The sequence below is a fragment of the Podarcis tiliguerta genome (assembly GCF_965153285.1).
Source record: "Podarcis tiliguerta genome assembly, chromosome: Z".
Taxonomy (NCBI): Eukaryota; Metazoa; Chordata; class Lepidosauria; order Squamata; family Lacertidae; genus Podarcis; species Podarcis tiliguerta.
In genome coordinates, this window is record NC_139553.1 from 36098009 (window position 1) to 36112254 (window position 14246).

Here is a 14246-nt window from a genome sequence, read left to right on the forward strand (position 1 = left end):
GTAATTACTTCTTAATCATTTAGTGCTTGGAAGTGGGATGCGGGGTGCAGGAATTTGTATTTGTAGAAACCTCTAACTTTGAGTTTATCCTAGTGTGGAAAGTTAAGAATCACATCCATTGTGCCACACATTCTTGCCTCACCTCATGCCCAAGAAGTTGGCATGCAGAAACTGCCCACAAGGGAATGTGACCTTCAGGATGAATAAACGCTTCCCACCCAGCTACACAGAATAATAACACATTCAAAATAAATCAACCAGATTTTGCACTTCTGAGAATGTTGCATCTTCTTACACATATTGAATATGCATTTAGAAATACATGTTGGGGAAAATATCTATTTAAGTACTTCTTTTTAAGAGATAATTTGCATTTACAAATGTTGAGAGGATCTACATGGCTAAAAACATATTTTGTGAGAAAATATGCACCATGCCTGCAGGAACTCCTGGATTTAGCAGGAAGATAAAATCATGCATTCAGTAGGAGAAACAGTGGAGCATTTGGGCTCAATTATTTGAGCTAATGATATTTTCCTTAATGTGCATCAATGACCATTATTTTCTAACTTGTTCTGCACCTTCAGTTCCCTCCATATGACCTTTAGCATGACTTATCTACCCACCCGCATTTTAATAGATATCCTTATTTGTAACTATTCAGTTGCATTACGCTCATAGGTAAATTCTGGACTTAACTGTGTCAGATCACACAAGAAGGAGGTTTATGTCATTGTTTAACCACAACATTCAATAAAAGATGAATAAAAATAACCTGTTTTTAAAACAGTATTAAAATGGCATGGACATTTAACAACCAGCAGATTGGGAACCATGAGTGGAGCCTGTCTAGCGTAACCTTGCAAGGATTCAGTTTGGTTTGCTGCACCTAATGCAGCATGCATATGAAGGTGCAGGAATTTAAAGCCCATAATTGGAAGAATATTTAGAGCAGCCTTTCTCAACCTGTGTGTCCCCAGATGTTGTTGAACTACAACTCCCATCACCCCTAGCTAGCAAGGCCAGAGCTCAGGGATGATGGGAGTTGTAGTCCAACAATATCTGGGGACCCACAGGTTGAGAACCACTGATTTAGAGACACTCTCCAGCAGAATGGGAATGTCCCGCAGAGAAGCTGCTCCCACCACTGTACCGGGGGAGGCGCAGTACGTCATGGGTTATAGGATAAGTCTCATGGGTTGGACCTCCATTTCCAAGAGTGGAGAGAGAGGTCCATCAAGAGAGAGGGGGGGGAAGGAGACACAATTCTCCCTCTACCACCCAGGCAATTTCTTTAACCCTTGCCCTTGCAAGTGTTGGAGCTCTGAATTTGGTAAAGCCAAAGTCTTACTGGGAGGGGACCAGTGGAAGACCAGAGGTATGATTTGATTTGAGATTCTGACTTTGACCAAATCCAGCACACAACCCTAGTATAAATATATAAAAGTGGCACGGACTGCTAATAGTCACCCATCCCTAGCTTTTGAACATTTCTCAGATATGGTGACATGTCTTTTAGTGCATGTTAGAACATTCAGGTTCCCTTGTTAGAGCACTGAAGCTCTTCTACTGATGGGCTCATGAAAGTACTTGCACCGTAATTACTAGGTTATGATTAACACACAGGTAAAATGTAATTTATGCCTCTCTCTCTCTTTTCTTTTAAAGTGTCATCATAGTTTTATTGTACCACATTGAAGGCAATCATCATCACATATAAAGCCCTAAGAATTTAATAAACATGTTCATATTTAGGTTGATGGGTTCAACATACATTGTATATTGGTTACTCTATGTGTGCGGGGGAGAGATTTGTGATTTCACTTGAGGCATCTTTTAGGATCAAATAGGCATTACTCAGGAGAACAAACATTTCTGCTACTTGATCCCACCATCTGTCTGGGTTCTTTTATTCAACAGCAGCACATTTATCAATAGCAACAAACTTAATAGAAAGCATTAACTTGAGTTCTATGTCCAAGACATCAAAAAGGCATTTGTTTACCTCCCAGAACCAACTCAACTTTAAATTATGCATGTTGTAAAGTCTTGTTCATTAGAAGCACTAGAGGGCTGGGAAGGGGAGGGGGGAGATTGGAATTAGTTACATTTTATTAATGCTGGCTGCCATTTCTGGTTTAAGCTACTATACTGGATTTTTTTTTGCAACATATGTCAAAAAACCGATAAGAACCAGAGAAGGTAATGGAGTCTACATCAGGTAGGAATTGTGGATATTTGGGCAATTTGATATTTGCAGATTCCTATACCTGATCCGAATAGCAAAATAAAAATATCACCCCAAGGTGCACAGTTGCCAAAGCTGATCAAGTTGTTTTGCTATTTGAGACGGAAAATCTCAGGAACATCCCTTAAACTCTCTGCCAGAAAAAAAATACAATAATAACGTAGATCACTAATTTTTACTGGCCTTTCATGATACAAAAACTTAGCTGACTGAGGCAGCTGCCTCACTCTGCCTTATGGTTGGCCCTGAAGTTCAGAACTTAGCTTTCCAACAGATGTTGTACTTCTGCTAATTTTGCAACACAGTTCTCTACGGTTTTCACATATCAAAAGTTCCCAATGAGCATGCTCAGTGGACATGAAATTATGATTGTTGGGGGTGGGATAACAGAAGATGTGAGGCAGAGGTGGAACTGAGTGTCTGGAATTCTGAACAGAAGCACTTCACACTGCAACATTTTGCTATGGGCCCCACTTGTAATGCTCCCACTTTCCCTGTCCATAAAATACACCAAATGTTATGTCAGATTAACCTTAAGAATTAAGCAAATATTGTCATCTTCTTTCAAAAGTAATCTGTAGTTGACCAAAGAGCTTCTTCCCTTGCAGTAACGGTTTTTTGATGTTAGGTATTTCAGAAATGTCATTGCATTCAAGAATGAAAAATAGGGAAGAGCACTTGGTAGAAAATGAAGATTCATGCCTAAGTTAAATTCAATCCTGAAAAAATATATATAGGGGGGACACATGACTGCGCTTACAATGCAGATGAGCTAGAGTTTAAGAGCTGTCCCAGATCCTCACTTAGATGCAAGCATTCAAGCAAAAATTTGATGGAATGCAGTCAAGCGATGGGCTGCACAATGGACTTGCTTCAATGGTGACCTACTGAAGACAGCTCATTCACCTTCCCCATGTCTTAAAATTATAATATAATTCCAAATGCTAGAGTTTAAAATAACAGAGGATTTCCTCTTCAAAGTTTCTAAGCATGTTTTAATACTCAGAGTTGCATGCAAACTTGTGATTTATTGCAGAAGGACAATGTGTTTTCTTTTGTGCATGGGGAATAGTTGTATCCTGTCCCTTTATGATGGGATGCTTTAACATTTCCTTGGGAACAGCCTTCTCAACATTCCTAGTATGCAGAGTGCCTTCTCCTGCAGGATACATCTGGTGGCAAGTGGCAAGGGTGTCAGGTGGCTCGCAAGCATTATGAGTTAATGATTAAAGAGCCTTGATCTTTTGTGAATATTCACTTGGAATGTTCAGAAAGGATTGACCCACTTCAGGTAAACAGTAAGGTGTCTATGCATCACTACAAAGTGTATGCAGGTTGCAGTCATCTGCGCAATTACTTGGGAATAAGCATTGGATTAAGCTGTAAAAGCCACATGTGAAGGCAGAAGCACATTTCCTGGGGTTACACCTGGGATGGATGAATTTGCAAGGGTGATGTAGTAGTTAAGATGCTGGAGTAGGACCTTGGAGACCAGGGTTCAAATCCCAACGCAGCCATGAAACACACTGGGTGACCTAGGCCAGTCCATATTTCTTAGCCCAACCTTAAATGAGAGAGTTGGGACTGTATATGCTGCCTTGAACTCCGTGAGGGGGAAAGGGGGGATTTTGTTGTTGTTGTTGTCGTCGTTTCTCTCTAATTTTCATTTTTCCAGTCTTGTTCAGTCCACATTTATGTTCACATCAGTTTGTGAGTTTTTAAAGTCTGCATGAAAATCAGACTTGAATGAATATTTCTCCTAATATAGACATTTTTGTATAAAATCTGACCTAATATACAGTATTTTCAGTCAGTCAGTTTGGTTTATTGTGTTTAACAAGCAGACATTATACACATAAAATAATAATACTATTCGGAATACTGCTACTGCTAATGGTGTACATTTCTGCTCCTCAACCCCTAGTGGATGAATCATTTCCCATTCCCCCCTCAAGTTTTGTTACATGAATCTGTAAAGCCTTAACAGGAAATTAAGTTGTTCTAAAGGATATATATATCTCAACATCGTACAGCAAGAAACAGGTCTTTGCAAGAGATGATCTTCCCTTCTGCGATTTTAGCAATGGGTGGATGTAATTGTTTCCGGGATTGTCATAGAAAGGGCACTCAGGGAGTACACGAATTATATCCTCTATTGATAGAGTAGCAGCCACAAACTATCCTTCTTAGGAACTCCTTTATGTTGGCCCGTCCAGTATGGTATCCTCATTCTAACATTTGGTAAATCTACCAGATATCTTGGCAGGGATGGATACAATGGGATAAAAGAAGCATACAATTTATTAGATGATATACAATATTTTACAAGCAGTTCCCAATAATATAATTCACTTTCGTCTGTCATTTTCACTAATATATTCACTTTATGCACACTTTCATCTACTATCTTCATACACACTAAGCAGTATTCAATGTCCTGCCACTCCAAGGATTTCTTCTTGCACAAGGGGGATTTCATCCCATTCTTCATTCTGCACATGCTCCACATCCTCCCCAAACCTGCTCCAGAGGGTTGGGGGAAACCACAGTACAGATTTAGGGAGCACATGGAGGTGAGGGGAGGAGAAGAGTGTTATGTAGCCTAAGGAGTTATTTTAACACTGATGGAAAAAGAAGCAGTGTTACATTTGCGCAAATTTGGAAGAATAACTTTGCTTCAGTTCATGCATTTTTTGAAGGCGTAAACTACATAGGTTCACAATAAGATGTGAACCAAAATAATTTCTTCCCAATCCCAAATTATACTCACAGCAAATAGCAATACATCACATGGGTTACATGCTGATGCAAAAGCTATGAAGGCAAAGGAATGCCCTGCATGAAAGGAAACACAACAAATGGCACAATTAGTAACTGATATTAGCCAAACAGTAAATGATGGCAGACTGCAATTGTAATCTGTAAACAAATGCAATTGTTGCAGTAGGATTAAATCCTCTATGCAGAAGAGCACCAGACTTTAATAAGGTTAAAAATGGTTTTTTGGTTTTATCTCAGCATAACTCTTTCTCCTTACAGGGGTTTTCTTTTAAATGACAAATCTATATGGAAGGACAACAGATGGAATTCCATCTATATTAATCTTTCCTAGAGACTGGGCAATATATTTTTTTTTAAAAATGTTCTGCATCTCCATGGCTCTGACTATAATGTTATCTCTCTCGAAGAAGATAATGATGATGAAGAAGAAGAAGAAGAAGAAGAAGAAGAAGGATGATGATGATGATGATGTTAGAACTGATGCCATTTTGGGCTTTCCCAGCTTGTAGCTTGCACATGTCCTTAGGTAGGGTAAATTTAAATTGACTCCCATGAAATTATCTCTTCTACACCATCCACATAAAAAAATGCTCTGTGGGGGATTGAACCTCTTCCTTCCCCCCAGTTCTTCCTATCACAACATTTCTGTCTGTGGGCCTGTCCTGCACCCCATACTTAATAAATAAATAAATAAATAAATAAGTCTTATGTAGGCATTATATGGAAAACTTTGCCAAGTTTTCTTTTAAAGAGATTTCTTTGAGCTAGGATTTAGTCACTACACTTAGCAACCATACATGAGGCTGGTGGCAAAGTTAGGTAGGCTCTGGACTCTGGATGGCCAAATCTGTTGAGTTAGATGTTTCTCTGGGTTTCTCATTTTTCACATTTTAAGTTCAGATATTGAGTGATGTATTCCACCTGAAGCTGACTACAAATAAGAAGTCTGTATATGGGACATTGTTGTAGGGGCCATCTAAGACTATACTGGGCAGCATTTGGAAACACAGCTCAATAAAGGCCTTTCTTAAGGAAATTGGTGAGAGTTTGGTCAGATAATTAATTTTTAAATGCGCTGTTCTCAAAAGTGGATACCAAGGGTTTGGTGTTTCTAATTGGTTGTAGGTCTCTTCTGGATTCAATTCAGAAGAGCCAGTCCCTTAGTGGACACTTATTCAAGGTCAAATTGGAGCCCAGTTCTAGAAAATAATAGACTAAAACTTCTTTGACAGGCTACTTGCCAGAGTTGGTTATCACCCAATTCTGTATAACACAGTGCAGAAAAATGTTCAGCAGGCATAGTAGCACTTTTAAAAATATACTTTATCTGTGCTCGGTCCACTACTGCCTTAATTGTTGGCCACCTGGATTATGTACAAAGAAGAGCTGCTGAAATCTGATGGCAGAGAGTATAGTTTCAGGGGAAGAAATATTCTGTGCAGTTTCCAAAGCTTTAATGGAGTTCAAATCAGAGCCTCGGATTTCAGCACCATAGATCATTTGAGTAAGCACTTTGCCAGCAGATAACTTTGGGGCAGGTTTAGAACTTCATCAATGCCCCTATTGTTTTCTGTGTTTTGACTTTCACTGACTCTCACTGCTTCTATATGACACTTCCAAGAGAGTGTTTCTCTAAAGAGTATATCCAGGTATCTAAATGAGTGAGTTTGTTCTGTAGCATGCTAATCCAAGCACCCTCTATACCTATGACCATGTATGCCAAAAATCACAATCTTGTTCTTAGAGTAATTTATAGATAGGCTTTCCTGTTTACAGCATTTGTTGAACACATTGGGAGAGAGAGGAGTATTAAATCATCTGCATACATCAATATTGAGATCTTTCTGTTCCTAATTACTGGAGAGGGGGAGTTTGCATTGGCTAAATATGGCACCAAATCATTAACTTAAAAGATAAAGAAGTGGGAGCCAGAATGCAACCTTGATTCACTCCTCATGACATTTTAAAAGCATCAGTCATACCACCATCTAAACCTACTCTGACCTGCATGTCTGTATTGCTGTATAGTTCTTGGATCAATAGCAAAAGTCTGTAGTCAGTGTTAGCAATTTGAAATTTCTCCCACACTCCGTTTCGCTTAATAGAGTCGAATGCAGCTACATAAAGATTATTCTTAATGTTCTTTGTATATTTTGTTATAATATGGTTCAGAGTGAAACATTGATCAATGGTGCCCTCCACTGAACTCCACTTGGTCTTCATGAACAATGTTATTTTGCAACCAGTCGGATAATTTTTGAAGGTGATACAGTGCGTATAGCTTTAAGGATATGTCTAACAAACTAACTGGTCAATAGATTTGTGAATCCATCCTATCCCTTTTCTTATAAAGCAGGAAAATAATACTCACTTTCCATCCAGAGGGCATTTGGCCCCTGTTCTTTATAGTGGTAAATAAACCAGTTGGGATAGGCATCCATAATTCTAAATGGGGTTGTTTTTAATGTTTAGATGGGGTGGGAATTATCTTAATCTGATTATAATTATATATTGTGTTTTATTTTCTATTGGTTTACAGTTTATTTTTAAGGGAGAGGTTCAGGGTTGCCATGGGAGTGGGCCCTAGCCAATAGGATGGCTGGGCAGGTTCCACCAGGGTGGGGGGCTGCTTTGGGACACCTGCAGTAATCTCAATAATCATGGGCAAGAGGAGGAGTTATGCTAGGACCAGAATATGTCATTACCGAGGAGGCAGGTTTAGGCATTGTTTGATGACTAGGGTCTGGTCCTGACTGGAAGGATACTGGAATCAACAAGGGAAACCCACATGACCTTAAGGTGCTGCTGTGCAGTGCCAAGTCAATGATTCACAAGACCATTGCCATCCATGATTTGATTGTGGATGGAGGAATTGATCTGGAATATGTAACAGAGACTTGGTTGGAAGAGGCAGATGGGCCTGTCCTTGCCGCTGCTTGTCCACCAGGTTTCTCTTATGCACAGCAATCCAGGTCATGTATGTGGGGGGGGGGGGGTGTGCAGTGATTTTTAGGAAGTCAGTAGCTTGCACCAGGCTTCCTATTAGGGACACCCAATTTTATGAGTGCATGCTCTGGAAGTTCGGCAATAGGAGCAGTACAGGATTTCTATTGGTATACCAACCTCCCCACTGCACCAAGGATTCCATGCCCGAGCTGCTTCAGGTCATGGCAGATGTTCTCCTGGTGACACCTAGCTTGATTGTCCTAGGGGATTTTAACATCCATGCTGACATGACCTTACAAGGGGCCTCTTGTGACTTCATGGAAAAAATGGCCTCCATGGGGCTGTCCCTGAATAGGTTTGACCCAACCCATAGCCATGGACATGGCTTAGGTCTGGTGTACACTTTTATGGACGTGAGTGGTCTAAAATTAAGTGAAAGTGAAACAAAAGAAGAGCCATGGTCGGATCACTTCCTGGTGCAACTAGACTTCTCCACAACCCTTCCTTTCTGCAGAGATGTGGGACTGATTTGGATGGTCTGCCCCACCCCTTAATTCATCCAAATGGTTTCCAGAGAGGGGTAGGGGGTGTTTTATCCCATGTTTATGGCCTCCCAGCTGATTCCCTGGTGGCCCACTAGAATGAGGAGTTAACCAGGACTATCGACTGTCTAGTGGGCAGGTGTGGGGGACTCCCTGGTCCTGAACGGGGGGGGGGGACCATGCCCCTGAAAGACCCACAGCCTGGGAGTCATTTTGGATTCACAGCTGTCCACAGATGCACAGTTGAATTCTGTGTCCAGGCCAGCTGCTTACCAGCTCCATCTGGTACGCAAGCTGAGACCCTACCTGCCCGCAGACTGTCTTGCCAAAGTGCTGCATGCCCTGATTATCTCCCACTATTGCAATGCGCTCTACCTGGGGCTACCTCTGAAGGTGACTCAGAAACTACAACTAATCCAGAATGCGGCAACTAGACTGGTGACTGGGAGTGGCCACAAGGACCATATAACACAGGTCCTAAAGGATCTTCACTGGTTCCCAGTATGTTTCTGGGCACAATTCAAAGTGTTGGCACTGACCTTTAAATTCCTAAACAGCCTCAGCCTAGTATACCTGAAGGAACATCTACACCCTCATCACTCAGCCCGGACACTGAGGTCCACCCCCAAGGGTCTTCTGCTGGTTCCCTCACTGCGAGAAGTGAGGTTACAGGGAACTAGGCAGAGGGCCTTCTCAGTAGTGGCACCCTCCTTGTGGAACACCCTACCTTTAGATGCCAAGGAAATAAGCAACTAACTGACTTTTAGAAGACATCAAAAAGCAGCCCTATTTAGGGAAGTTTTAAAGGTAAGCTGCCCAGAGTGGCTGGGGAAACCCAGCCACATGAGCAGGGTATAAATAAAATAATAAATAAATATGCTAATTTGTATTTATTTTGTCAATTTATATAAGTGGTGTACTTAATAAGATCAAAATAGCACAGTAAAATCAAGGACTAAAACCATCAAAAATCTAACAGGGATAGAAACTGGGTCATGGATCTGAGAAAGCTTGAGTAAAAAGGAATGTTTTGATGTCTAAAAATGGCATTTGCATAACACACATAGGCAAAACATCTTACAAAACTGGTGAGATCACACCATTTCTTGTAGCCATCAAGGAAATATCATGGAGCACTATGATGAGCACATCTCCAGCCAATCTCAACAGGCAGACCTCAAAAAAGATATCGTAGAGTTGGGAAAGGTTCAGGAAAGGGCAACCAAAATGATCAAGGGGATGCGGAGATTTCCCTGTGAGGAAAGATTGGGACTTCTTAGTTTTTTGGTTGTTGTTTTTTAAAAAAGTGAGTATTGGGGGAAATGAAGACGTTTCTAAAATGTGCATAGCTTGGAAAAAGTGGATAGAGAAAAGTTTCTCTCTCTCATAACACTTATTGTCATCCAATGCTGGAAGATACCCAAAAGATCAAAGGGCATACTTCTTCACTCAGAATAACCAGCTCCCACTAGATGGCCACCAAACTCGATGGCTTTAAAAGAAAAATGGACAATTTATGCAGCATAAGGTTACCAATAGCAACTAGCCATAATGGATGTGTTCCACTTCAACTGTCAAAAGCAATATGCTTCTGAATATCAGTTGCCGGAAACTACAGAGGTTTGGGCTGTGGTGCTCATGTTCTGCTTGCAGGTTTTCCACGGGGATCTCATTGTTCACTGTGAGAACAGGATCCTGAACAAGATAGGTCATTGGCCCAAGCTAGCAGACTCTTCCTATGTGGGGCTTTGGACTTCTGCCTCAAAGTCATGCCCTAGCAGCACCACTGATGCCAAGTGTTCATTTGAACGCCACTCATAGGGATGCATGAAACCCTGCCATGATGCATGTATTAGCCCTGCATGTGAAGCAGCCTTCTGACCAAGAAAGAGGCACCTCCACACAAGAGAGGATCCTCAATCAAACAGGATTCCTGTCCTTGCATATAGACTCCTTGTGTGCTTAGGGCTATTTTCATGCTAGCTGAATGTGCAATCAGTGTTTGGGTGAGTGGATGTGGAGGGAGATGTCCAGTACATGAGGCAACCAGAGGCATAGGGACATAGAAAGCTGCCATGCACCAGATCAGACCAAGGGTCCATCTAACTCGATTGTCTACAGCAGGTACAGGAGCCACTTTTAACCCAATCATGCATTCAGGGACACATTTCTTAATATTTTGCCACATATTTGCATGGTGGCTGTGCTCCTGTTGTGACACTTGGATCAGGTTGCAACCCTTTAGTGAATGTCCTGATCCCAAGGCTTACCTGGCAGACAATGTTCCAAGTTCAGAAGCCAATCCACACAATGAAGTTCCAAGTTCCAAAATCTAATCTGTACAACTAAATTCCAAGTCCTGAAGTCAATCCACAAAATGAAGTTCCAAGTTCCAAAAGCTAATCCGTACGATGAAATTCCAAGTCCTGAAGTCAATCCACGTAAGCCAAGTCCGGGGTCAGTCCAAGTAAGCCAAAGATAGTAGTTCAGCAGTTAGTCTCAAAGAAGAAACCCATGAAGGTCCAAGGAGAATCCCAGATGAGGTCCCTCAACATGGGCAGCTGAGCAGACACAGCACCTCAGCTCTGCTCTTATACTGTGTCTGCTGATTGCAACATCTAGGCTTGCTGAGGCATGTGACCCTCATCTGCTCTCAGCTTGCCCCAGCAAAGGAATCACATGCCTCCTTCTCAACCTGGCCAGCTAGTGAACTAGACTGCAGGCCCTGGCCTGCCTCCGCTTCCTAGAGTGCCCTGCCCGCTGTTCCCTGCGTCTTAGAACCTGCCATGTTCATGGGGACAGGGGCCGCTCTGGCTCTGGTGAGGGGTCCCACTCTTTGGCTTCCTGTGCACTCACCCCTGTCCTCTCATCATCCTCTGTCACCCCGTGAGTATTGTCTACAACAACCTCTCCTTCCCCATCCCCAGCTTGATCCTGTGTGACCCACTCCCAGCTGCACCCCTCACCAGGATCCTCTTCTTCCTACCAGTTCATGACAGTGGGTACTGCCCCACCAGTTGAAGACTAGTGGTTTGTCAGCAGCTCTCTAGGATTTCTGACAGGAGTCTCTCCCAGCCCTCCCTAAAGATGGTAGGAATTACACCTGGGCCCAGAGTAGAGGCTCTACCACTGACATATGGCCCTCTCTTTCTAGTGGTGCTAGAAACCTCAGAGCATGTTGGGAGAGGGGACCTTCAGCTGAGTCACAACCAGTGGGTGCGTGTGCATACACACACACACACACACACACACACACACATTTCAGGACCTTAGACAATTAAACTGTTTATTTATCTCAGAAATCTGAGAAGAAAACACTCCAGCAGTGAGCAATTTACAGATATGGGAAGCATCTCTATTTTTTTAGGTAGAAGTTATATTGCTAATTAAGCCAACAGTCTAGGATTTAGGTTGCAGGCAGAGAGGAGGGTGGGAAAACCCTCTTTTTTAAAAAAAAGAAAAAAGAAAAGAAAAGCATTTGTTGTAACTACACATATTAGCTGCCCGTCAAAACTCTAATTTCAGCATTGTTCTATCCAGAGGTATTAGTTAATCATTCAGTAGGAGTGAAAAAGAAAGAGGCATTTTCAGCTGAGTAAAGATGGCAGGCCCATTTGCTATAATGAGACACTGGCTGACAATAAGAGAATATCTTTTTTGCCCTCGATCTGAAAAGGAAAAGAAAGAAAAAAGCTATAATACTTCAGTGTTATCATTCCTCATCCCCAGCAGGTCATTTGCAAATGATTGTAGGCCAGCTTTCTTTTACTCTTGGAGTTAAGAACTAGACAGTTTTCCACATATGCCAGAAGTAGTTTAGTGCTAAATGCTGCAAGAAGAGTAAGATCACAGTGCCATCCTATGTAGGAAGGGAGAGGGATCTGGTGCCTCACCTGAGTTGACCACACCAATGTAAGGATTGTTCAGGGCTGAGCTCCAGAATCCATGCATTGCTGGATTCCCACTCTCATAGATTCACATATGAGGTAGCATAAAGGCTGGCTGCCTGTCTTCTCCCGTTGTTTTTAAAAAAATAAATTTTAGCTGCTCATAGGTGCACATAGATGTTAGTGCATGGTGCTTCTGCCACTGGGTACATCAGGAATGAGGAACGTCAGGTCCAAGGGCCAAATCTAGCTCCCCAGCACTCTTCATCCAGCCCTAAAAAAAAAATGCCACAACCCAAGCTACAACACGGGCTCTCTTCGATGCCCTCCTCAGTTGCTTTTGCCTGGCAAGAATTTGTCCTTGTACATTTGTTTGTTTGTTTGTCTGTTTATATGCCACCTTTCATCAAAAAGTCTCAGGACGGTTCACAAGATACCATGATAATGCCTCTTGTTTCCAGGGTAAAGGACATTTGTGTGTGCAGAATACTCTGACTTTTCTTTCCATTAGTCTTTTGTCTTGTATACAAAGGTAAGGATCACATTCATTGTACAGCCTAATTTTGTCTATGGCTTCACTCACCATTTGCAATGTGGCCCCCAGGAGGTCCCTCAAAAAGCATGTGTCCCTCCCAGGCATAAAATGCCTTCCTTTTCCCTGTGTATAATTGAAACCAGTGCAGCAAATCCTCCCAGGAGTCATGTATCTTAATGACATGCCATCTCTCTCAGGTGCAATTCGGCATATAGTTTACATACCTTTTATGTACTTTACATTGTGTACTTTTATGTACTTTACATTCAATTCCCCTTTAGGGTCTTAGAGGAAAACTGATAATAAAATATGTGAAATATTTGTGTGTTCAGACCCAGAGACCTCACCCCTAAATAAATTCACACTTGACTCAAATTTTTGGCAGAATTTAGGCTACAACTTTATTGATTACAGAAAGTGAGTGGTTGCATAGGCTCTGGTTCGACTAGCAGGTAGTGCTGACCCAGGGCACAAGCATAAGTCAGCCAAGGGTGAACACCTGGATAGGCGGAAAGCCAGGAACAGACTATGTCCACCACCCAGATGTCCCCCTGGACTCAGGGGTTGACCAAACCATTTGAGTCCCTGGATTCCTTTAACGGAATACCTTTCACCTAGGGGTGCCAAGAGCGTTCTCCCATCCCTATCACCTGAACCAGTGCCTATCCGCAACCTTACAAGTTGTGACAATTTGCTACGCAGCAGGCGAAACCCAAATGGCAACAGCCAATCAGCCAAGTGGGGAAAATTCCTGCTGTGCCCCTGTCCCAACGACAGACGACACACGATGGCATAGCAAGGTCAAGCGCAAAAGCCCTAAAAGTAGGGAGAGGTGGCAGGTGTTCCGAAAGAGGAAGTTCTGGTTACGTGCATAGGTCCCTCAATCCATTTGGACTGCACCCCATTGGCCAGATTGAACCCAACACCGAGGGACCTACTAAATGGGTGTCGTGGCTGGCCAATCTTACCCATCCACAACACAGGAGGTTGGTCTCCAGGTCTCACCGCAACATGTGCCCTCTTTTAGGGAGGACACGATATGTGAAACGCAAAATGAAATCAGCCCTGAAAGCGATCTCTGACAATGTGTGATGCATTAGCATTCACCATTGTTATTTGCTGTTCCTTAAGACAGGGACAGGCACTGTTGGACTACAAATCCCAGCAGCCCCAGCCAAAAACTTGGAGGGTGTCACATGCTCAGAGCCTCCATGTGTCCCTATTTTCCTGAGACAGTCCCAGATTTACAGAAGCCATCCTGGTTTTTTATTTGATCCCAGAATGTCTTGCTTTTCCTTAGGACGTCC